General features: G+C 42.1%; 1 long non-coding RNA gene across 1 annotated transcript in view; it reads left to right on the top strand.

The window, feature by feature from the left end:
* Nucleotides 1-1,607, top strand: part of LOC135973563 (uncharacterized) — a 117,868-nt gene extending 116,261 nt beyond the window's left edge. Inside the window, exon 4 of the long non-coding RNA XR_010590467.1 lies at nt 1,200-1,607. This is a non-coding gene — a long non-coding RNA (uncharacterized LOC135973563). The remainder of the gene's footprint in view (nt 1-1,199) is intronic.
* The last annotated feature ends 21,181 nt before the right edge of the window (nt 1,608-22,788 follow it).

Genomic DNA, 22,788 nt, shown 5'->3' with positions numbered 1-22,788 from the left:
CTTACTTTCTTCTCTTTGTTTTCTTATTCCTGCTGCTGCACAAGTGTCTTACAATGCCCTCACCTACTAAAGATTCAGGTGTCCGTTTAGAGATAAAAATGGTGCTTTTATTACAGCAAAGGCTGTGTCACTTTCTTCTATTGGCAGCCCCTGGTTTTTAGGCATTTCATAAGAAAGATGCAGGTATGTTTACCAGAAATTGGAGCTGTATCGATTTCAGAAATGATGGGTGTTTGGATCGATTTTCTTTTTAATTTTGGATATTCTAAAGGTAAGAGCCCATGACAATCTGGGTTCAGATTTTGCACATCACCAGAGTTTGAGGTGTTGAGTTCTGGCGGTTCAGTTCATGCCCATCTGTGCTACAAAGTTAACATTTTTTTGTTATACTTCATGTGATCCCCTTCTTACCATTGTGCAGTGTGTGTGATGTGAAAACAAACTGATACATTGTCAGAAGGGGTGGGAGGGATGACGAGGAGTCCTTGTGGCACCTTAGAGACTAACAAATTTATTTGGGCATTAGCTTTCGTGGGCTAGAATCCACTTCATCAGAAGAACACAAAACTTTAATACAGCAAAAGATCTCAGCATGCACAGGTAATTCGTTTGTCTTCTTTTCGGAACAGAAGACTTGTCCACATTTGTGCCTACCCTAAACTGTTCCAAACCTATTTGAGTGTATGTGGAAGGCATTTAAAAATAATGCACTACCTGAAGTTGGTTGGAAAGCTTTCATTATTTTTAACTGCCACCCACATAAGTTCAAGTAGGTTTTGAATGGTTTAGGATAGGCATAGTAGGATATGAAACACTCTGGTATGAAAAGATGGACAAATTAAGACGTTGAGAGCCCTAATATTTCATCATCAGTCATAGACTCTCAACTGTGAGAATAAGAATATTTTAACATATAAGTTTCCTTTCAAATTAGCCTGTTGATGGGAAACATTCAAACTTTTACCATATTATGACTGTGAATAAGGAATAGGTAGTAATATTTTGTGATGATTCCTGCAGGAAACTAAACAGAAGTTCTCAGCAAAAGAAATGAAGTGCATAACAGATGAGCCTGCACAGAGAATTCCAAGTTGTAATCCCTAATTCTTCCAGTTTACATAAATCTATAAAATGTTTAATACATATGGCATTTATTGTATGTAATAAAGCTAATTGTTCCTCATATATTTCTCTTTCAGATGTACAATGGATGTTGAACTATGTACTCAAAGGCTAAGGTACTCCAAGGTGGAGAGGAAAAAAAAGCAGGAACTGCTTACAGTGAGATGATGTTATATGGGAAATATACCAGAAGAGTCTAGAACTAAGTCTTATTCAGCTCTTATTGACTTCAGTGGGACTTGGACTGAGTCTATGGTGACTAGAGAACATAATATATACAATAGAGATTGAGGAAAACACTCTGTAAACTTTATATCCTTTATCTATGAATAAAATATGCCTTGAACTCAGGAATTCTTTCCTATACACACATGAACTTTATTTCAATCCCCATCTAACTCCTTAGACAAAAACATCAAATCCAGTAGGGAGATCTATAATCCATAGATAACACAGGCTGAAAAGCATGTCAGCATTTCAAATAACAACTTATATTTCATATGGTTTATAACATAGCAATAAAAATGTATCCCAGCCTGAAATTTTGCATTAAAGTTTTCCACTGAAGCCTGGTGATTGTTTGTTTGACAGGATGATAAATCATTGGGACATTTTTGAGTAATAAAATTACAAAAAATGTAGGGATGCAGATTTTTAAGACTTTTTTAGTGCATGTAGAACACAAAGATGTTTCAAAGTAAAATACAATTTTCTGAGCCTACATCATTGAAAGTTTGAGGAAAGAAAACTTTGGTTGATGGTGTCAAGGAACACTGTCTGGTCTGATACACAAGGACTCATTTCCCAGTTCTGCAGAAGAGCTCTGTATAAGCTTGAAAGCTTGTCTCTCTCACTAATAGAAGCTGGTCCAATAAAAGATATTTCCTCACCCTGCTTATCTCACAAAAGGACTCATTCAGAAATAACTCCTACAACCATACCCCACTGCTATGATAGTAGTGAAAATAACCTAACTCTCTTTTGCCATAGATGCGGTAATGTTATGCCTTGCAGAAATTTTGTGCACTGTAAATTGCTTTGTATACACAGATTGACTCCACTCAGTTTCAGAAACACTACACAATTCACCATGACAAATGATCTCACCCGCTTCTGGGCTTGTCTCAACAGCCGCTAAAAACAAGCCAACAGGAGGACCATAAGAATGGCCATACTGGGTCAGACCAAAGGTTCATCTAGCTCGGTATCCTGTCTTCCAACAGTGGCCAATGCCAGGTGTCCCAGAGAGAATGAACAGAACAGGTAATCCTCAAGGGATCCATTCCCTGTCTCCAATTCCCAGCTTCTTGCAAACAGGATAGGAAGACCATCCCTGCCCATCCTGGCTAATAGCCATTGATGGACCTATCCTCCATGAATTCATCTAGTTCTTTTTTAACCCTGTTTATATTCTTGGCCTTCACGACATCCTCTGGCAAAGAGTTCTACAGGTTGACTGTGTGATGTGTGAAGAGTATCAGGAGGTAGCTGTGTTAGTCTGTATCTACAAAAACAACAAGGAGTTGCATAGAAGAAGTGCATCTGAAGAAGTGAGGTTTTTACCCACGAAAGCTTATGCCCAAATAAATCTATTAGTGTTTAAGGTGCCACCAGACTCCTTGTTGTTGTTGTGTGAAGAAATACTTCCTTTTATTTGTTTTAAACCTGCTGCCTATTAATTTAATTTGGTGACCCCTAGTTCGTGTGCTATGAGAAGGAGTAAATACAACTTCCTTATTTACTTTTTCCACACCAGTCATGATTTTATAGACCTCAATCATATCGCCCCCTTAGACGTCTCTTTTCCAAGCTGAAAAGTCCCAGTCTTATTCAGCTCTCCTCTTATGGAAGCCATTCCATACCCCTAATCATTTTTATTGCCCTTTTCTGAACCTTTTCCAATTCCAGTATATCTTTTTTGAGATGGGGTGACCACATCTGCACACAGTATTCAAGATGTGAGGAATACCATGGATTTATATAGAGGAAATATATTTTCTGTCTTATTATCTATCCCTTTCATAATGATTCCCAACATTCTGTTCACTTTTTTGACTGCCGCTGCACATTGAGTGGATGTTTTCAGAAAACTATCCACAATGACTCCAAGATCTTTCTTGAGTGGTAAGAGCTAATTTAGAAGCCATCATTGTATATGTGTATTACTTTGCATTTATCAACATTGAATTGCATCTGCATTTTGTTGCCCAGGCAGCCAGTTTCTTCACAGTCTGCTTTGGTCTTAACTATCTTGAGTAGTTTTGTATCATCTGCAAATTTTGCCACTGCACTGTTTACCCCTTTTTCCAGATCATTTATGAATATGTTGAATAGGACTAGTCCCAGTACAGACCCATGGAGGACACCTCTATTAACCGCTCTCCATTCTGAAAACTGACCATTTATTCCTACCCTTTGTTTCCTATCTTTTAACTGGTTACCAATCCATGAGAGGACCTTCCCTCTTATCCCATGACAGCTTACTTTACTTAAGAGCCTTTGGTGGGGGACCGTGTCAAAGGCTTTCTGAAAATCTAAGTACACTATATCCACGGGATCCCCCTGTCCACATGCTTGTTGACCCCCCTCAAAGAATGCTAATAGATTTTTGAGGCATGATTTCCCTTTACAAAAACCATGTTGACTCTTCCCCAACAAGTTATGTTCATTTATGTGTGTGACAATTTTGTTCTTTCCTATGGTTTCAACCAGTTTGCCTGGCACTGAAGTTAGGTTTACCGGCCTGTAATTTCCAGGATCACCTCTGAAGCCCTTTTTAAAACTTGGTGTCACATTAGCTAGCCTCCAGTCATTTGGTACAGAAGGTGATTTAAATGATAGGTTACAGACAACAGTTAGTAATTCTGCAATTTCACATTTGAGTTCCTTCAGAACTCTTGGGTGAATACCCATCTGGTCCTGGTGACTTATTACTGTTTAGTTTATCAATTTGTCCCAAAAACTCTTCTATTGATGCCTCAGTCTGGGAAGTTCCCCAGATTTGTCACCTAAAAAGAATGCCTCAGGTTTGGGAATCTCCCTCTCATCCTCAACCCTGAACATAAATGCAAAGAATTCATTTAGTTTCTCCACAATGGCCTTATCTTTGAGTGCTCCTTTAGCATCTCAATTGTCCAGTGGCCCCACTGGTTGTTTAGTAGGCTTCCTGCTTCTGATGTAGTTAAAAAAAGTTTTGCTATTACTTTTTGAGTCTTTGGCTAGCTGTTCTTCAAATTCTTTTTTGGCCTTCCTAATTATATTTTTATATTTCATTTACCAGAGTTTATGCTCCTTTCTATTTTCCTCACTATGATTTAACTTCCACTTTTTAAAGGATGCCTTTTTGCCTCTCACTGCTTCTTTTACTTTGTTGTTTGGCTACAGTGGCTTTTTTGGGGGGAGTGAGGGTTCTATATTTTTTTAATTGGAGGTATACATTTAAGTTGAGCCTCTATAATGGTTTCTTTAAAAAGTTTCCATGCAGCTTGCAGGGATTTCACTTTTGGCGCTGTACCTTTTAATTTCTTTTTAACTGACCTCCTCATTTTTGTGTAGTTCCCCTTTCTGAAATTTAATGCTACAGTGTTGGGTTTTCCCCACCACTGGGATGTTAAATTTAATTATATTATGGTCACGATTACCAAGCAGTCCAGCTATATTCACCTCTTGGACCTGATCCTGTGCTCCATTTAGAAGTAAATCAAGAATTGCCTCTCCTCTTGTGGGTTCCAGGACTAGCTGCTCCAAGAAGCAGTCAAGGTGTCAAGAAACTTTATCTCTGCGTCCCATCCTGAGGTGACATGTACCCAGTCATTAGTTGAAATTCCCCATTATTATTGTGGTTTTTATTTTAATAGTCTCTCTAGTTTCCCTGAGCATATCACAGTCACTATCACCATCCTATCTATAGGGTTGATAAACTTTTTATTTACGTAGAAAGAAACCTGTAAGCCATTCTCATCTCTGAAATTCCCAGGGAGTCTTATCTTTTCTATTTTTATCTTTATAGTGTAAGCATATCTGGCTTTATTTATATATTCTGCATATTATTTATCTCTAGTTTGCAACCCATGATTTCTCTTTCCCCAATTGAATGTCTTCATGAAACCCAGGGGTATTTTATTATTGCAAAAAGGGGGCTATTTTTGATAATTCCACACCAGATTTGTAAATTGCCATATTTTCAGATGTTCACATTCCCTAGGATGATTACTTTAAGCAAATATGATAGTAGAACAATTATTTTACATTTTATAGTCAGCATATAGAATAGTAGTGATTCACAAAAGAGGAGAGGGGAAACACTTCACAATATCTAGTGATAAGAGAGTTGGATTTATTTCTGTTGAAAACTGACTTATTGTATTAAACCCACATAGATCTGTGGATAGCATAATCTAATATTTCTGTAAGTAAATACATGTCTCAAAGGCTTGTACCTCTTATTGAAACTGTTCTTAAAATCACTGGATATATATTTCAATTGATGTTGCTGTACAATTGAAGTTTAAGTTTATAGTTCTAATTTGTTCACCTCTTGGAACTTATTTCTGTCAAGTTTCTATTCACAGCAGATGTGCCATTATCTCTATATCTAAGTCCTAGTTCTGTCACAGAAAATGTCTAAGTCATGTAGGGCACTGGTTTTTTTTATTAGTTCTAACTCATAAGGGTTCATTTTCCCTTTGAAAAAACATAGTCTTTATGGATGTGAGCTCTCCATAATATCAATAAGGATCACCTTCAATTAGAAGATAAGCACCAGTTGCTTTGATGATAGGTATTCCAGGTGCATCACATTCAGTGTTCCATTTCCCTCCTCTCACTTTGAATCCTTTTATTATGGCTTTATGTGCAGCTGAATGTCGTTCTGTATATCCAGTTTAACAGCATGGAGAAAATACTCAAAATGACATGGAGGAGACACTTTAAGCCCACATAGATCTGTGGATCTTTAAACTGTAGAACACTAAGTAAATTAGTAAACTGGTTTAATTACACTCTGTGTGTGTGTGTGTGTGTGTGTGTGTGTGTGTGTGTGTGTGTGTGTGTGTGTGTGTGTGTGTGTGTGTATAAAATCAATCCTTCTGAGGTGTGAAAGCTTTAAATGGCCAAGCTGAGTTTCTGTCTAATCAACCAACCCATTCAAAAGACAAGTAAACCCATTGTCCATGGAGAGCAGAATGCATCACAGTTCTTCTCTCAGCAGAATTATAGTGCTGTTCAGGGAGGTAGGGAGCTGAGGTAAATGGACAAATAGCCCTTGAAGGCAATGAGCGTGGTATAAAGCAGGCAAACCAAGAGCTAGACCTGCTGCTTCTATCTGCCAAATACCTCAATTTGCATGGACTCTGAAAAAACACTAGAGGCTTTAAAAGTGGCTCCCTGACCTCTATGTTCCCTAATAGCCATCCTTCCTGGAGCTGCACAGATGGGGCTATGGAAAAGGTAAAAGAACCTGGAGATGCACTAGCTTTCCCATGGTGTGGTCATTCTCTGTACCACTGCTCTGCTCACAGTGGATGTTTTATTGGCTCTGACACGGGGACAGTACTGCAGAGGAGATGTATCCCTATTTCTCTTGGAAGGATTGAGATCTGGACATGGATATTCTTGTTCATGTGAAGATCTGTGGTGACTGATCACCTCTGGGATGGTAACTTTCATTAGGAGAAGGGGAGTGAGGCTTAAAGACGACTAGTTTCTCTTACAAGTCATATCTACAGATAGCCCCTTTATATGCCGAAGTTGCTCAAAAATGCTTTTGTTGGTGTTGTTCCTCCATAAATAAACATTTTCAAAGTTCTAATTCCTGCTGACCCCACTGCCACTGCCTTTGTTTTTTCAACCACTCCTGCTGTGAGCCTGTACTTGGCTCCCACAGGGTTGGATCATAGGGGTGTCATGGGTCTGCGGCACTTTTTGAGGAATGGCACTGAGTTACAATCCCTGAAAAGTTCACAGTTTAGTCCTGCAGGGAATCTCTATTGCAAAGCATTGTCCCACCCTGCAGGAATCTGTATGCCCTGTAGGAATAGACTTTGAAATGGTAATTGCTATGTAATTTTCACTGCATTATTTCAGGACTTTTAACTCAATTTTTTTTAGGAAATAATTGTCCAATCAGCCTCATATAGTTAGTGTGTGTGTGTGTGTGTGTGTGTGTGTGTGTGTGGTTGGAGGGGCACAGGAGTTATTTGTTAGTATTTTTCTTTGGGTTTTTTTTTCAGATGGGACCTTATAGTCAATGGATCCGTCAAAATATTTTGTGTATTGTGTATATTGTTATTTAGGGGTGACATTCACTGCCCACCACTTAAAGCCCAGGTATTCAAACTCCGAGCTAGAGAGCTTGGGGCAGTGAAATTCACCCCTCGATCCAGGGCAAGAATGTGGGGCTATTGTATTCATGCAAATTGGAATCTTTTAGAGCCCACCACCAACCAGCCCAAAAATGCCTTCCGTGCCAGCTGTACATAGGCTTGCACATAACTATTATGTAATAGACAATGGGAGAGTGCTCAGTTTGCTGACTCCCTATGCAATGCTTAAGGGTCACAGAGAGTTGGCACAATATCCTCAGCACCACAGCTGAACTGCTACCAAATTCACTGGTATGTTCTGTCTCTTATGGGCTGCTCCACCCCTGAAAAGCACCCAGAGTGTACTGGTGAATCTGGCCCAATGTATTCAACGCTAGTAATAATTTTTACATGTGATGGATTTGGAGCTGCTTTGTAATTCTGCTTGAATACTTTATATTGGTTTGGTTTGGGGGGTGTTTAGTATATCAATATAATGATATAAGCTGAGGGAACTGGGATTGTTTAGTCTGCAGAAGAGAAGAATGAGGGGGGATTTGATAGCTGCTTTCAGCTACCTGAAAGGGGGTTCCAAAGAGGATGGATCTAGACTGTTCTCAGTGGTACCTGCTGACAGAACAAGGAGTAATGGTATCAAGTTGTAGTGTATAGGTTTAGGTTGTATATTAGGAAAAACTTTTTCACTAGGAGGGTGGTGAAGCACTGGAATGGGTTACCTTGGAAGGTGGTAGAATCTCCTTCCTTTGAGGTTTTTAAGGTCAGGCTTGACAAAGTCCTGGCTGGGATGATTTAGTTGGGGAATGGTCCTGCTTTGAGCAGAGGGTTGGACTAGATGACCTCCTGAGGTCCCTTCCAACCCTGATATTCTATGATTTCATTAGAGAGCTGTCCTGAAAAACAGGCAGGAAGGAAAAGAATGCCTCAAGATAGCCACCTCTCATCTCACTTAAGAATTGTTAACGGACAATGCTAGAACCTATTCTCCTTGTCAGTTTTTCCTCCTCTCCAGCTAACGTACAAAACTGATTTGAACCAGGGCAGGAATAGGCCTGTGAACACAGAAGGACAAAGTAACTTGGCTGGGATAAAAAGGAACCCTCTATTCACATGTACATGAAAATAGCTAATTCAGAGTTGTATGGAAACAGTGCACATCTGCACATTTTGAATAACACTCTTGTTACAGGTTGCTTAGGCAAACTCAGTAAAATCCTTCTCTTCCCCCTGCTTCTGTTCTGAGAGGTGAGAGCTGTTTGGGGAAACAAGACATAGACAGGGACTTGCCTGCCTAGGTCCCTCTTAAAGGATAATAGAGCTTTAGATAAAATAGACATGCATATAAATTGTTGTTTTAAATTCCTTATGCTATAAAAGCGTTGTTCCTACTGCTAAAATAGACAATTTTTTTTTGTAGGAAAGCTAAAAGAATTGCAAGTGCCTGAACTAGATCAGACTTCAGGGTAAAAATTGTGAATATACGGGGCCTGGTCTAGGAGTGGGAGAAATTTGAAATTCTACCTCGGGTAGGTAAAGGTACGAAGCCTGACACCTGCGGGTTTGTACTCAGAGACACCACAAAAGTACAGAGGTGCATATAGGCCTGTAAGCATGTCATATTTCACATATTCAGACAGTAAACATCCTGATAGCTCAGCTAATATACAGTATTCATACATTATTGCAGAACAGCTCCAAATCCATCACAGTATTAGTTTGGATTCATTATGATGTATGTACCCTGAGTTGAAACCCTTTTTAGACAGTAGTTCTTATACCTGTCTAATTGCTTCTTTGTAAACCACAGTATCTCACCAATATTTTCAATACCAAAAGAACCAGAATTTTTAGATTCAGATAGTAAGGGAGTCATATAAAATCCCTGAAAACCCCCATACCTCTGTGTATAAACTACTTTGCACATGCAGATAACACCCTTGTTATAGGTTGCTTAGGCAATTTGCTATTCTAATTTGTAAAAAGTGAGATGCTTTTAACTCAGTAAAAGCCTTCTCTTCTCTCTGCTCATGTTTTGTTTAAAGGTTGCCAAAATACTTTGTCTTTAACCTTGTAAACAAAAAAAATCTACTTGTAAAAACTTGGTATGTTAAATTTTCATCATAGGCAGATTACTGTTTGGTACAAATGGCCATGGTACAAATATTGCTGAAAAGAGCGTTTAGTCACGAAAAAACAACTGTCCATTAACTAGTCAGTTAACAAACTATCATTTCCTCTCCCACTCTGATGCAGTATTGTCATCTCTATGTATTTTAAAAAAAATCATGAGTCATTTTTAGAAATAATAAATGTGGGGTTCTTTTTATTAGACAGGGTTTTTCAGCCTTTAGGGAGTCATGTTTTTTTTCCTGCATCCACTCTTTCTTTTAAAGAAAGTGAGATTCTTAAATATCACTTAATTCCACAAGCTGGGGCTTTTAATAAAAATATGAATATCAAGAATTTTGAGATTAAAATAATGGGTTGGCAACACCTGGTATGTTTGCAGTTGGCTGTTCACCCAGTCTGGCTTTTAACACTTTTGCTCTAATAAGTGAAGACAGCGTTCCCTTGGTTACAAACACACACCATATGTCAATGATGCAGATGACAACACTAATGAAAACAATATATAATTTAAATACTTTTCACTACTTAGATTTATAACACATCTAAATTTTATATTAGTCTTCATCCTTCTCCCCCTGAATTTATTGAGAGTTTTGTCAGGATCATGCCCATTTGAAAATATTTTGTCAATGAATTATAGCTAAATTACATGCCAAAAATTGGTATGCCAACTTATATTCCATGCCAAAAATGATACATTAAATCTCAAGAGTCAGGAAACAAGGTTTAATGTGCAAACATCACTCTGTACCGAGGACTTTTTGCGCTACAAAACATAGTGATGTTAGAACGAGAGCACCCAAAAGGGGTTATAGCCAGGGTGGGGTTGGGGATGAGCTCCCAATACCTGTAAAAGGCTGGCAACTATGATCACAATGGCAGAGGCATTTTTATTAAAAGTGGGGGTGTTAAAGTTGGGTATCTGGCACTTTTAAATTACCAAATAGCTCAGTGCTTTTAGAGCCCTTTTGTCTGGGAGGGCAGCCTATCTAGGAAAAGGAAAACTCTGATCGCAACCCCCCAACCCCGGTTAAATGAAGCCTGGTGTTATGTGGTGACAGGTCTATGTCAACAAGGTGGGACGAGATTAGGCATGTACTTAATCTAACTGGGGAAAGGCCCTCTCACTGAGACGCCAACTAATACACTTCAGCAGGTTTTTTTAAGGGGGGGGGGCTGTCAAGCAGGGCCAATATTAGACTGTCTGAGGCCCAGAGTAGAAAGCTGAAGCTCCACTGCATGGGGCTGAAGCCCAGGGCCCTGAGCTCCACCACCCGGGGCTGAAGCTGAAGCCTGAGCAATGTAACTTCACGGGGGCCCCAGGCAATTGCCCTACTTGCTACCCCCTAATGCTGACCCTGACTTATATGCAGAAACCCAGTTGTTGTGGCACAGGTGGGCCATGGAGTTTTTATAGCATGTTGGGGGTGCGGGGGGGAAGGTTGAGAACCCCTGCACTATAGAGCTTATTGGTGCAAAGTGACTACGTCGGTGAAAGCAGTTTTCTTCTTTTTGTGGCAAGTTACCAAAGGGCAGTAGTAGATATGGGTATAAGAAGGGGTGAGACTGTCCTGTATGATTCTTCACCAGGAATTACAGCTTTCAACTCCACTGGCCAGCAGTGACCTGCACAGGAAAAAACCCTTCCCTTGCAAATTTTTGAATTTCCATTTCCTGTTTGGTCAGCATGGAGAGCTCACCTGCACATGTCGACTCCACACTCCAAATGCACTCCTGCCTGAAGTACACAGGAGGTGATGGATCTCCTGGGTCAATGGGGAAATGCTGTCGAGGCACAGCTGTAGAAAGGTGGACATCTACAAGTAGATTTCTCAGGCCTGGTGGAGAAGGGTTACCAGAAGGACACGCAGCAAGGAGCTGTGAAAGCCAAGGAGCTGCATCAGGCATGTTGGAAGGCAAGCAGTCGTTCTGGTACAATGCCTCAGACATGACACTTTTACAAGGAGCGGCATGGTATACTCTGCAGAGACCCCCACCGTCACCCCCAAAGAGTGGGGTGAATACCTCGGACAAGTTGGAGTCATGGGCCACCTCGCCAACACTGGGAAGAGGAGGAGGAGAATGGGAGACAGACAAATGGGGGATCCATTGTCCTGGAGAACCATTCGCAGCACACCAGCCTGGGCAAGCGTGTTACCAGGGAAGGTACTTCAGGTAAATATGTAGTTTCATTAATATCATGGGGGCACATCTTCTCATTTGCTATTTTTTTATTGAAATAACTAATGCAGGTACAGTAGCTAATAGCTTCTCATTGCCTGGCACAGCGGAACCTGCAAAACAGATTGTTTGTGTGCACCAGGATGTCCCGTGCATTCCCTCCACCAAGGTCTCAAGGAAACTTTCCTGGAGGTAGTCTGCAATCCATTACAGAAGATTTCTGGGAAGGACTGCCTTATTTCTTCCACTGTGGAAGGACACTTTCCCACACCATTTCTGTATTAATTTGGCAGGCATCATTATAGCACACAGCATACAAACCCAGTCCATAGCCGGACACGTGCAGCAGATGTTCCCTTTCTGCCTCTGTTATCCTCAGGGACTGAGATATCAGCTAAAATCTCCTGTGGGAAACAGTGCCTTTATTCAGTTCAATTGGCTGAACCACAAACACTAGTACCTGTGTGCCCCCACTATCCCACTTGTGCCAGCTCACTTCTTCCCTGCCCCCAGGCCGTACTCACTATGGTTGGGACAGCCAACCGGTTCAATGAATCCCTGGCAGAAATGAAAACATACTGCTTTACACTTGCATGAGTTCAGGGGAGTGATTTCAATATAGCAAGTCTCCACTATAGCCTCTGTGTGTTGTATGTTTTGCAGATAAAAATGTGGCCTTCAGCTCTCCCTCCACACCAGTGGAGGGTCGGAGCCAGACAAGGAGAAGAAGAAAGAGAATGCGCAATGACATGTTTGTAAAAATCATGCCTCTGGAACAGCAGAAACTGAGCAGACGGCATGGAGGATCGCTTCCTCGGGAAAAATGGACATTAGCAACAGGAGAAAAGCTCAGGAGAATGAGAATGAGCATGACACACAGCAGGAGATGTTGGTGATTTTGAGGGACCAGACAGACATGCTGAGGTGTCTGGTTGACCTTCTGATGAAACACCCGTCCAGAGCTGCATTCCAGCACCACTCTACTCTCCTCCTGCCCCCCCACCACATTCCACATAGTGACAGGGGCCAGTGCCCCATTGCTACCATGCCAGACAATCACAGCCGCAAAGGAAGGAAATTGCTATGTTCCATGCGATGGCTCCTCTCACAGCTCTGGAAATACTGCAGGATAAGGCATGTGGTGTTTGCAACACGCACCACAATAGTGCAGAGCTGTGTGGGATCCATGCTTCTCTAGAGATGGTGGTGGTGCGAGCTTGCTAGGCTTTTGAAAACAGGTTTGAAATATTATGGGATGCAGATGAAATCAGTGCAGGGAGAAGACTGCATCATGGGACATCCACGCCACATTCCTGGTCACCTCTGCGAGAATGTTTTGCTTCCAGGCGACATTGCAAACCCTTCCCAAAACACCCTGCAGCGAGTTGCACTGGGGGATAGCTACCCATAGTGCACTGCTCGCTGCACTGATGCAATCGCTGCAAGTGAGGACTCATTCCACTGACACAAGTAGCATAGTGTGGACATGCACAGCCAATGTAATTACTGTGGTGGCTATATGTTGACTTAAGTTTGTAGTGTAGACATGTCCATAGTCCTTTTGCCTGTAATATATGCTGTTTAAACTGTTAAATATGCAAGCTGCTGTGCTCTAAAAATATTTATATTGCTGTCTTTTTAGATCTTATCACAGCTGCCTAAAAGGCCCTTCAGAAGGGTGTCATTGTTTCTGTACGCACTTCTTGCTGCTGGGACTTAAAGCTATATTCCATTTCCTTCTCAAATGCGTGCCCGTATGATGCTGAAGATTAAAAAGAATGCTTATTTCTAACTAGTAAACAGGCTGCATTTTCTGACAGACTATATTCACTAGAGCAATATCATAACATACTTCCTTTGATGTGTATGTTTCCGATGTTGTCAATTAGCTGAAGAGAAACTGTCACTCTTTCCAGCATCTTTATTTCCATGACCAGATATTGTCTGGTACATCATTTGTCAAAATGTCTGCTATGTAATTTTTTTATGTGTGTCTGAAAAGGTGTTCTTTCATTATCTAGTATACATTTAAACCCAATGCCTTTGAAGTAATGTTGTTACGCTTTAGAAAACTTCTAAAGTTGACACTGAGAAAAGACTGTTGAGTACATGAAATTCTTTTATTATAATAGGGAATAATTTTTCCTTTAAAAAATACTTTAAAATTTCTTTGCTGTCCTCTTGCCCTCCAGCTTTGTTTTATACAAAATTCTCTTTTGCTGGGTTACAAAAATCAAAATATATTAGAGATTTTTAATCTTACTGTGGGATGGCACTAAAAACTTTAATTGTGTTTGAAAGTTAAACCAGATATCCTCTGTTAGTCATCCACCACTAAAAGCTTACATATTATTTTATTTCAGAGATCATGTAACCGTAAAATTTTTATAAAGTACTGAATTGGACAAGAACAAATAAAAATAACCTAGTCAACCATAGATAGGATTCTACTAGTCAAGGGATTAAGGGAATATACTTCCTTAAATCCAAAATATATTTTTAAGTATATTCTATTACTTTACAACAGCTTTTCTTTTATCTCTGTGGTAGAATACTATCTCTGGTCCTTAATAAAAATAATCATAATTAATACTATTATATGTAATGTGTATATATAAAACTTTACATTTGTACAGTGTATATATAGCCTTCTCTGAGTATCCCCTATGAATTACTAAAAATAATCCCTATTTCTACCTCCTCTTACAATGTAGCCACACAAACAAACAAAAGCTACAGCTATTTTATTCAACAATATTTTTTTTAAAAATCTGTAATATCAAATTGTACAATATGAAATATTGAAACAGTGCGCTTATTGAATTTCTTTCATCTGAAGTTTTGTATACACTTTACAGACATCAGTGAATTAGTCTGCCAACACTTCAGTAATTGTACTATTCAGATTTGATGGGTAAGGAAACTGAAGTGCAAAGAGTGGGGTTTTCAAAAGCATTCAGCATCGGCCTGACTCTGCTCCCAGCAAAGTTGCTTTTAAGAATCCCAGTCCGTTCTGTTCAATGGCAGATACCAGCCTGTTGCAAAGCCAGGAATAGAGTGTAGCTTCCCTAATGCCCAGGCATGGGTCTCAAACCCAAGACTACCTTTTCCCAACTGGTACAAGACATCCAGCGTGGGGGGGGGGGGATAATATGAAAGGTCTGCATGACCTTTCCAAAGAGGAAATTTCCCCTGCCCAGTGCATTCAAAATGAAGTTCAGTCAGGGATAAGAATAAGATAGCATAAGGCTAATGACTTACAACACACAGGGCCAATCTACACTGCAGCACTACATCAGCACTGATGCAACTGCTGGAGTAAAGATTATATATGGATCATTTGTATATATGGATCAAAAGGGAAGTGAGATCTTCCCTTCAGTAATGAGCATGGGAAAAAAAGCTAGATATAAACACTTTCATGCTGTGATGGAAGTGTATGGATGATTTAGCCCTTTACATACATATGTATATCCCATGAAGGCCACATTTGTCGTTTATAAATATACAGCAGAAGAAAACTATTTCCTTTGCTGAGTGTCTCCATCATAACTCGTTTAAATCCACATATAGAGTGATATGAATCTACCCACAATCCAAGCAGTCCAAGAGCTTTCAGTAAAGTAGGTTGGAATATATTGTCTACAAAGGGTAATTCCTCCATACACTTTCACCACAGTATAAAAATGGTTATATCTCTTTTTTTCTTCCTAGTTACAGAAGGAAAGAATTCACATATATGGGGCACATACACACACACACACACAAAGATGCCTTCCCTTTTGGTTGATATAATTTTTGTTTATTTATATTTACTCCGTGCCACGTACATTGTAGTTAGTGTATATGTAATTCTAATAATTGAAATTAAAACAAAACCATAAGACTCAGTTAGTAATAAATAGAATATTCCAGTTGTATTCTTGTCTTGACAGGACCTATCTAATCTCAGGGGTAGGAGGAACTACCCCTATTTAACAGCAATGAATGACTCAATCACAAGTAAATGGCAGTGCAATGGTGAGAGGCAATAAATCAAATCCAAGTTTAGAGAGTTCTCTCTTCAAGATACTCTGAAAGTATTTAGAAGTCATTCCATTTTTCCCTCTGATTCTGCTAGCAAGGGAAGTTTGAGAACATACTGGCTCATCTGGCTGGCATTTATTTTTTGAACGTTACAGAGACATAGAAATGGCTGAAGAAATATGAAAAGCTTCAGCCTATTTAATATCGATTTATATGCTATAGAATAGGTTCCAGTAATGGGAATATTGACCTTAGGGAGAAGTTTAATCAGTATATAGATGAGATCATGCCAATTCTTGCGCAAAGTTAAGATACTTCTCAGTAAGGAAGAAAATAGGCAGCTTGAGTTTCATTGTATGGTGGTTTTACATGTGTAATTTTATTGACTTCAGTAGAGTCATTCCTGATTTATTCTGAGAAGAAAATCAAGCACTAAAAATTAATACAAAATTTTCTCTGTGAAAATACTCAGATTTTTATTAAACCTATGAAAAGCACATGTATTTCTACAGCTTAAAATTAGAACCAGGAAAATTGATACATTTGCTCTGCTGGGGTTTCTATTTCTAATCAGTGTGTGTTTGCTTCTTTATTAACTTTCTTAAATGTTATCTCAAGTTTTAGTTTAAATGAAATCACTATTTCAAATCAAAAACAATTAGAAACCACCATATTTCCTTTGGGTGGTACTGAAGCCATGTGCCCATGTGATTTACACATGATTTCTACTGAGAAACTACTTCCTGATTTTGCTAGCTGCAGAGACTAGCACAGTTCTTCTCCAGTGTGCAATCTGCAGATAAAGCAGAGGTGCAGATTCAAAGTGTGTGAGGAAGCAGAGGGCAGTACTGTTAGTGAAGAAGATCTGGAAAGCAGAGAGATATTATCAGATTGAGTAACTGAGTACTCAGGTGAGTATGGAGCCTTACTGGTAGCTAGAAACATACAATCATAGGGTTGGGAGTGGCCACAAGGACCATCTGCCAAGATGCAGAGGGATTTGTTGTTTCTAAACCATCCAAGACAGATGGCTATCCATCTTTTGAAAATCTCCAGAGAAAGAGCTACCACAACCTCCCTAGGCAGTCTGTTCCATTGTCCTACCATTCTTACAGTTAGGAAGTTTTTCCTGAGATTTAATCTAAATCCGCTGTGCTGTAGTTTGAAACCATTGCCTTTTGTCCTGCCCTCTGCAGCAAGAGAGAACAGGTTTTTTTCCCCATCTTTTTTATGGCAGTCTCTCAAGTATTTGAAGACTGCTATCATGTCCCCCCTTAATCTCCTCTTTTCCATACTAAACATAGCCATATGAACAATGGCTGAAGGATGGGTTTCATTCCATCCCTTTGATCATCTTTGTTGCTTGCTTCTGCATCCTTTCCAGTTTCTCTCCATCCTTTCTGTACATTGGTGACCAAAACTGGACACACTACTCCAGCTGAAGCCTAACCAGCCACAAGTAGAACAGTACTATTGCCTCACGTGATTTGTATGCTATGCTTCAGTTAATGCAACCTAAAATTGCATTTGCTTTTTTGCAATAGCATCACATTGCCTCAACATGAGATCAACCACAACTCCCAGATCCTTCTCAGCAGTGCTGCTGCCAAGCCAGTTATCTCCTATTCTGTATTTGTACATTTGGTTTTCTTCCCTAAGTGTAGCACCTTACTTTGTCTTTGTTGAATTTCATTTTGTTGGGGATAGCCAAGTTCTCCAATTTATCAAGATCCCTTTGAATTTTAGCTCTATCCTCCAAAGTGTTGCCAACTTGCCCAAGCTTTGTCTCATTTGCAAATTTGATCACTGTGTCCAGGTCATTAATAAAGATGTTAATGAACACAGGACCCAGAACAGATGCCTGTGGAACCCCACTCAAGACCTCCCTCCAATCTGACATTAATAGTTACTGTGTTTGCAGTTGTTTAGCCAATTATGTATCCATTTAACTGTAGTTCGGCCAAGCCATCATTTCTCCAGCTTACTTAGCAGAATGTCATGTGGGAACTGTGTCAAAAGCCTTGCTAAAGTCTAGGTATATTATGTCCAGTGCATTCCCCTATCCACCAGACCAGTAACCTAGTCAAAGAAGAAATTAATTAACTTGATTTCCAAGAGCATGGCAGAGATCATCTGACTAATTTGAAAGAATTCAATGACATTGACACATGACCCCTACTACTTTCAGCCTGGCTTGCCATGTCCCCATTGACAGCCTTCTTCTTTGTGACCCTGTGAGAGCCCCAGTGCCTTGATAATGGCCCTTACTGACCTCACTTTCTCTGGTCATTTCCTAATTGACACCTCTGTGACCCTGAATATCTCCAAACTTATCAGTGATGCCTACTATCTCCAGCCTGGCTCTGTAAGACCCTGTGTGACCCCACTGGCATGATACTCAGTCTCAATGCTCTTCCTCCAGACACTCCCTTATTGACCTGTCTGTTTCCAAATGTACTATCAGTGACCACCGTGTGATCCTCACTACCCCACATGTTGCTCCCTGGGAAGTCGTGGGACCACACTGCCTTAATATTCAGGTCCAGTGACACCTGCATGACCCTCACTACATTCAGCATTGCTCTCCATGACCCCGTGTGACCTCACTGACTTGATACTCATCCTTCTTGACCTCTCTTCCTCCAGATATAAACTTTAAAATAAAATAAAAGAAAAATAATTTTTCGGAGCTATTCTATCTCCTAGAACTGGAAAGGACCTTGAAAGGTCATCAAGTCCAGCCCCCTGCCTTCACTAGCAGGACCACGTATTGATTTTGCCCCAGATCCCTAACTGGCCCCCTCAAGGATTGAACTCACAACCCTGGGTTTAGCAGGCCAATGCTCAAACGAAGGAGCTAACCCTCCCCACTGATTAATGCTCTCCCCGCCCTCACTTTCTCTAATTGACCCCATCTGTGACCCCAATTAAAGTATAATCAGTGACCCCTGCATGACACTCACTGCTTCCAGTGTTGCTCTGTCACCACAGCACCATGATACTCAGACGCAATGATCCCCCCAGTACCTTTAGCCTTGCTCTCCATGACCCATGTAACCCCACTGCCATAGCCTCATTGCCCCCTGCATCACTCAACAGCCTCCAGACCTTCCTCCAATTGCCTCAAAACTTATCAGTGACCCCCCCTCCCCCACATGACCCCTTACTACCTCCAGCCATGCTATGTGTGACCCCCCCTCACTACTTGCTACTGGCCCTCACTAACCCTCCCAGCTTCATCCTTGAGCTCCATGACCTGATGTGACCCCCTCCCACTGTCTTGCTAGTCAGCCTCTTTGACTCCTGCATGACACTGCTTCCGCCAGCGATTCCCTAACTGACTCCTGTGACCCTGACTGCCTCCAAACTTACCATCACTGACCCCTGGGTGATCCTCATTCTCACTACTGATGTGCTCCAGGGCCTCATTTGACCCCCCTCTGCCTTGATACTGAGGCCCATTGACTGATGCATGACTGCCTCCGTGCCTGCTACCTTCAGCCTTGCGCTCCATGACTCTGTGTGGCCTCATTGATCTGATACGCTAGCTCTTTGACCGCCCCACATAACCGCTCTTACTCTAGAAATGCCCTTATTAACCTACAAATGTCTCAGCAGTGACCCCGCCCATGTCCTGAGTACCACAAGAGTTGCTTCCCGTGACCCCCCCACACACACACTTCCTGGCCCTCACTGACCCCGTGCATGAGATCCAATCAGCCTTGCTCAACATGACCACACTGACTTGATACTCAGCCTCAGTGACCCCCTGCTCACCGCCCCCCCCACCACACACACCCTGGGCCGTCGCCTTGTAAACGTGCAGGACTCACCCCTGCGATGCCTCCTGTTTGTCGTCTCAGGGAATTAGCTCTTTTCCAGCCTGGGTCCACTCTGCAGGCCAGTGTCCAGCTTGTAGCTGGCCCCATGTCCCTCCTGGACCCCAGTGCAATACCCCCACCAGTCTCTGTGAGTCTCCCTTCTCTGGGAAACCCCCAACCCTCTAATCCCCACCCTGCCTCAGTGTGGGCTACTACCAGTCACCACTAAGCCCCCACTTCCTGGGGCAGACTGCAGTGTAAAAGCCACTCATCATAGGCAAGGGGGTGCGGACCTGCTACCTTCCTCTGCCTCCCAATGGGCCTTGGACCAGGCCCTGCAGCCTGGGGAGTTGCCAACCTGGAGCTCCCTAGCCCTGCTTCACTCCCAGCACCCTTTCTACATGGAACCAGACTCTGCTTTCTCTCCCAGCCTGGAGAGCGACTCCTCCTGGGCATTTGCCTCACAGCCTTTTTATACAGGCCTGATTGGCTGTGTCCCAGTTGCGGCCTGCTTCCCCAATCAGCCCAGCTTAGCAGCTCTCAGCCACAACCTTCTCCCAGGGCTGACTTTAACCATTTTTCTGCTGGAGGGGGGGGGGGGTGGAGCCATCCCACTACACTCCTACTGACCCCTTTGCGACCCAACTGCTTCCAAAAGTAATCTGACTCTTGCCCGACCCTCATGCAACCACACTGCAGTGATACTCAGCCTTACTGACACTCCCACTACATTCAGTCTTGCTCTCCATGGCCCAGTGTCCCGTTTCCCCCCACACAACTTGATAACCTCGTTGGCCCCTGAATGATCCCACTTTCTCCAGCCAGTCCCTAAATGACCCCCTCTGTGAGTGTGACTGCCTCCAAACATATCAGTGACTCCCCTACATGAGCCTCCCCACTACTTCCAGCCATGCTATCCATGTCCTTGTGTGATCCCATACTTGCTACTGGCCACCATTAATGCCCCCCCAACCTTGAGCTCCATGAGCTCTTGTGACCTCCCTATTTGAGCCTTATAACTGTTGTTCTCCGTGACCTCGTTTGACCCCCCCAATGCCTTACTAGTCAACCTCATTTACCTCTGCAGCTACGCGCTTCCACCAGTTTCTCCATTATTGACCCCCACACACACGCACCCTGACACCATCTGCCTCCAAATGGATCATCAGTGACCACTGTCACAAGTGTTGCCCCACGTGATCACACGGCTGTGATACGGAGGCCCATTGCCCACCCTGCATGATCCCGCTCTGTGACCCTGACTGCCTCAACACTTACCATCGGTGACCACCCTCCCAACCCCGGTGAGCCACATGATCACAACTGTTGCTCTCCGCAACTTTGTTTGACCCTCTCTGCCTTGATATGCAGGCCCATTGACCCCTTGCATGACTCTCAGCCATGCTCTCCATGATCTTTGTGCCCCCTGACATGATAGCCTCATTGTCCCCTGCATGACCCTACTTTTTCCAGACAGTTCCTAAACAATGCCACCCTCCCCACATGATGCTGACTGCCACCAAACTCCTGCGTGATCCACTGTTGCTCGCCATGCCCGCATTTGAACACCCCCTCCACTTTGATACTGAATGTTGTATGACTCCCTTTCGCCAGAGATTCCCTAATTCACTCCCTCTGTGACCTGCCTGCATCCATATGATCACCAGTGACTCCTGCATGACCCCCACACACACTCTTGCCAGCCTTGTGCTCCATGGCCCCACAACTTTAATGCATACCCTCACTGAACCCTTCATGACACCCCCCCCCCCCACACACACACACTAGCCTCAGTCTTGCTCTCCTTGACCCCACTAGTCTTTACTCTGTTGGCCATAGATTTCCCCTTATGTCCCTTTGCTTCCCATATCAATTTCCTACAATTTCTAGCTTCAGCTTTATAAGAACTGCTAGCACCTTCACTGCTCTTTCATTTTTAAGTCTTCTTACACATTGTACAGGGAGCTTGGGTGCCTAACTTGGGGTTGTGAATTCCACTTGCCCACCAAAGTAAGACCCTTATACAGCCATGCTGAATAAGCACTGTTTGATCAGTCCCTAAGTTATATTGCTTCAGGCAGTAAATTTTCAGAGACGTGTATCATATTGCCCTTATGCCAACGATTGAATCTGTTAAAAACATCAGCAAGTGGATAGCTGTATTTATATCTGGTGCCTTTGTGTAGCAACACTCAATCAGCTGTTTGTGAGTAGGATGCTCGTATTTTGGATCTGTAAATAAAGGTTGATGAACCTCAGAAGGCTGATTGGCATTTTTCTTCCCCCTACATTACCACAGGGGAGTTTGTGATACAATGGGAGTTCAAGAAAAGAAATAGGCACTTGAAACTCCCAGAATGGAAATGTTAATTAAGTAGTCACCATGCAAGCTTTTTATGGCTGTTTCTTTTTTATTTTGAGGTATCTAATGCCTAGCAGGAAAGAAGAGCCTCCTTAATATTGTCTTCACTTGCAAGCAATAACAGAATCATACAAGTCAGCTGGGCATATTGTTCATCTATCAATGGAAGCCTTTTCTTTCTTGTGTATTTTCTAGTGTTCTTTTGGGTTTAGTTTTAAATTTCCATGGGCCAGAGCACGACCACTTTTCTTGGGCGACTTTTCCTCAGTCTAATAGATATTACTGTTAGGAAGCTTTTCTTGATGTTTAGCTCAAATATTCCTTTTGTCCCTGGGCAGAAAGACAAGGTGCACGAAAGTAGTTTAAAGAGGTCACAACTTTATTACTTTCACTTATTGGAGAACTATTAGTCAATACAGTAATAGGCAGTAAAGTGCAAGTCACGCCGCCACAACTGGTCCAATCCTATTGCTGGGACCTCCCACCTCACCCCTCCGTTGGCATTATGATTAAAGGGATGTGAAAGACAGGATTGTCACTTCACTATACCAGACATTAGGATCCCAGACCCGATTCTCCACTTTCTTTTAGGAAATGCCTTCCCCGAGGTCCACATCTGATCCTGGTTTATCAGGGAACCAACATCCCCCCCAACCCCAACGAGAACCTGCAGTGGACACTCACTTGGGCTTGGGTGGGGATGTGAGGGTGGCAGTTTAGGCTGGAAGAACGTGGTTTATAGGTCTTTTTTCAGATGACCCAGGGCCAATAGCTTACCTCAGTGCCGCTTGCCTACCCACCTGCCACATGGAAGCCCTCACAAAGG

This window comes from Chrysemys picta, chromosome 9 (genome assembly GCF_011386835.1).
Source record: "Chrysemys picta bellii isolate R12L10 chromosome 9, ASM1138683v2, whole genome shotgun sequence".
Classification (NCBI taxonomy): Eukaryota; Metazoa; Chordata; order Testudines; family Emydidae; genus Chrysemys; species Chrysemys picta.
Note: the sequence above shows the minus strand (reverse complement) of the source record. Positions and strands in the feature narration are given on the sequence as shown.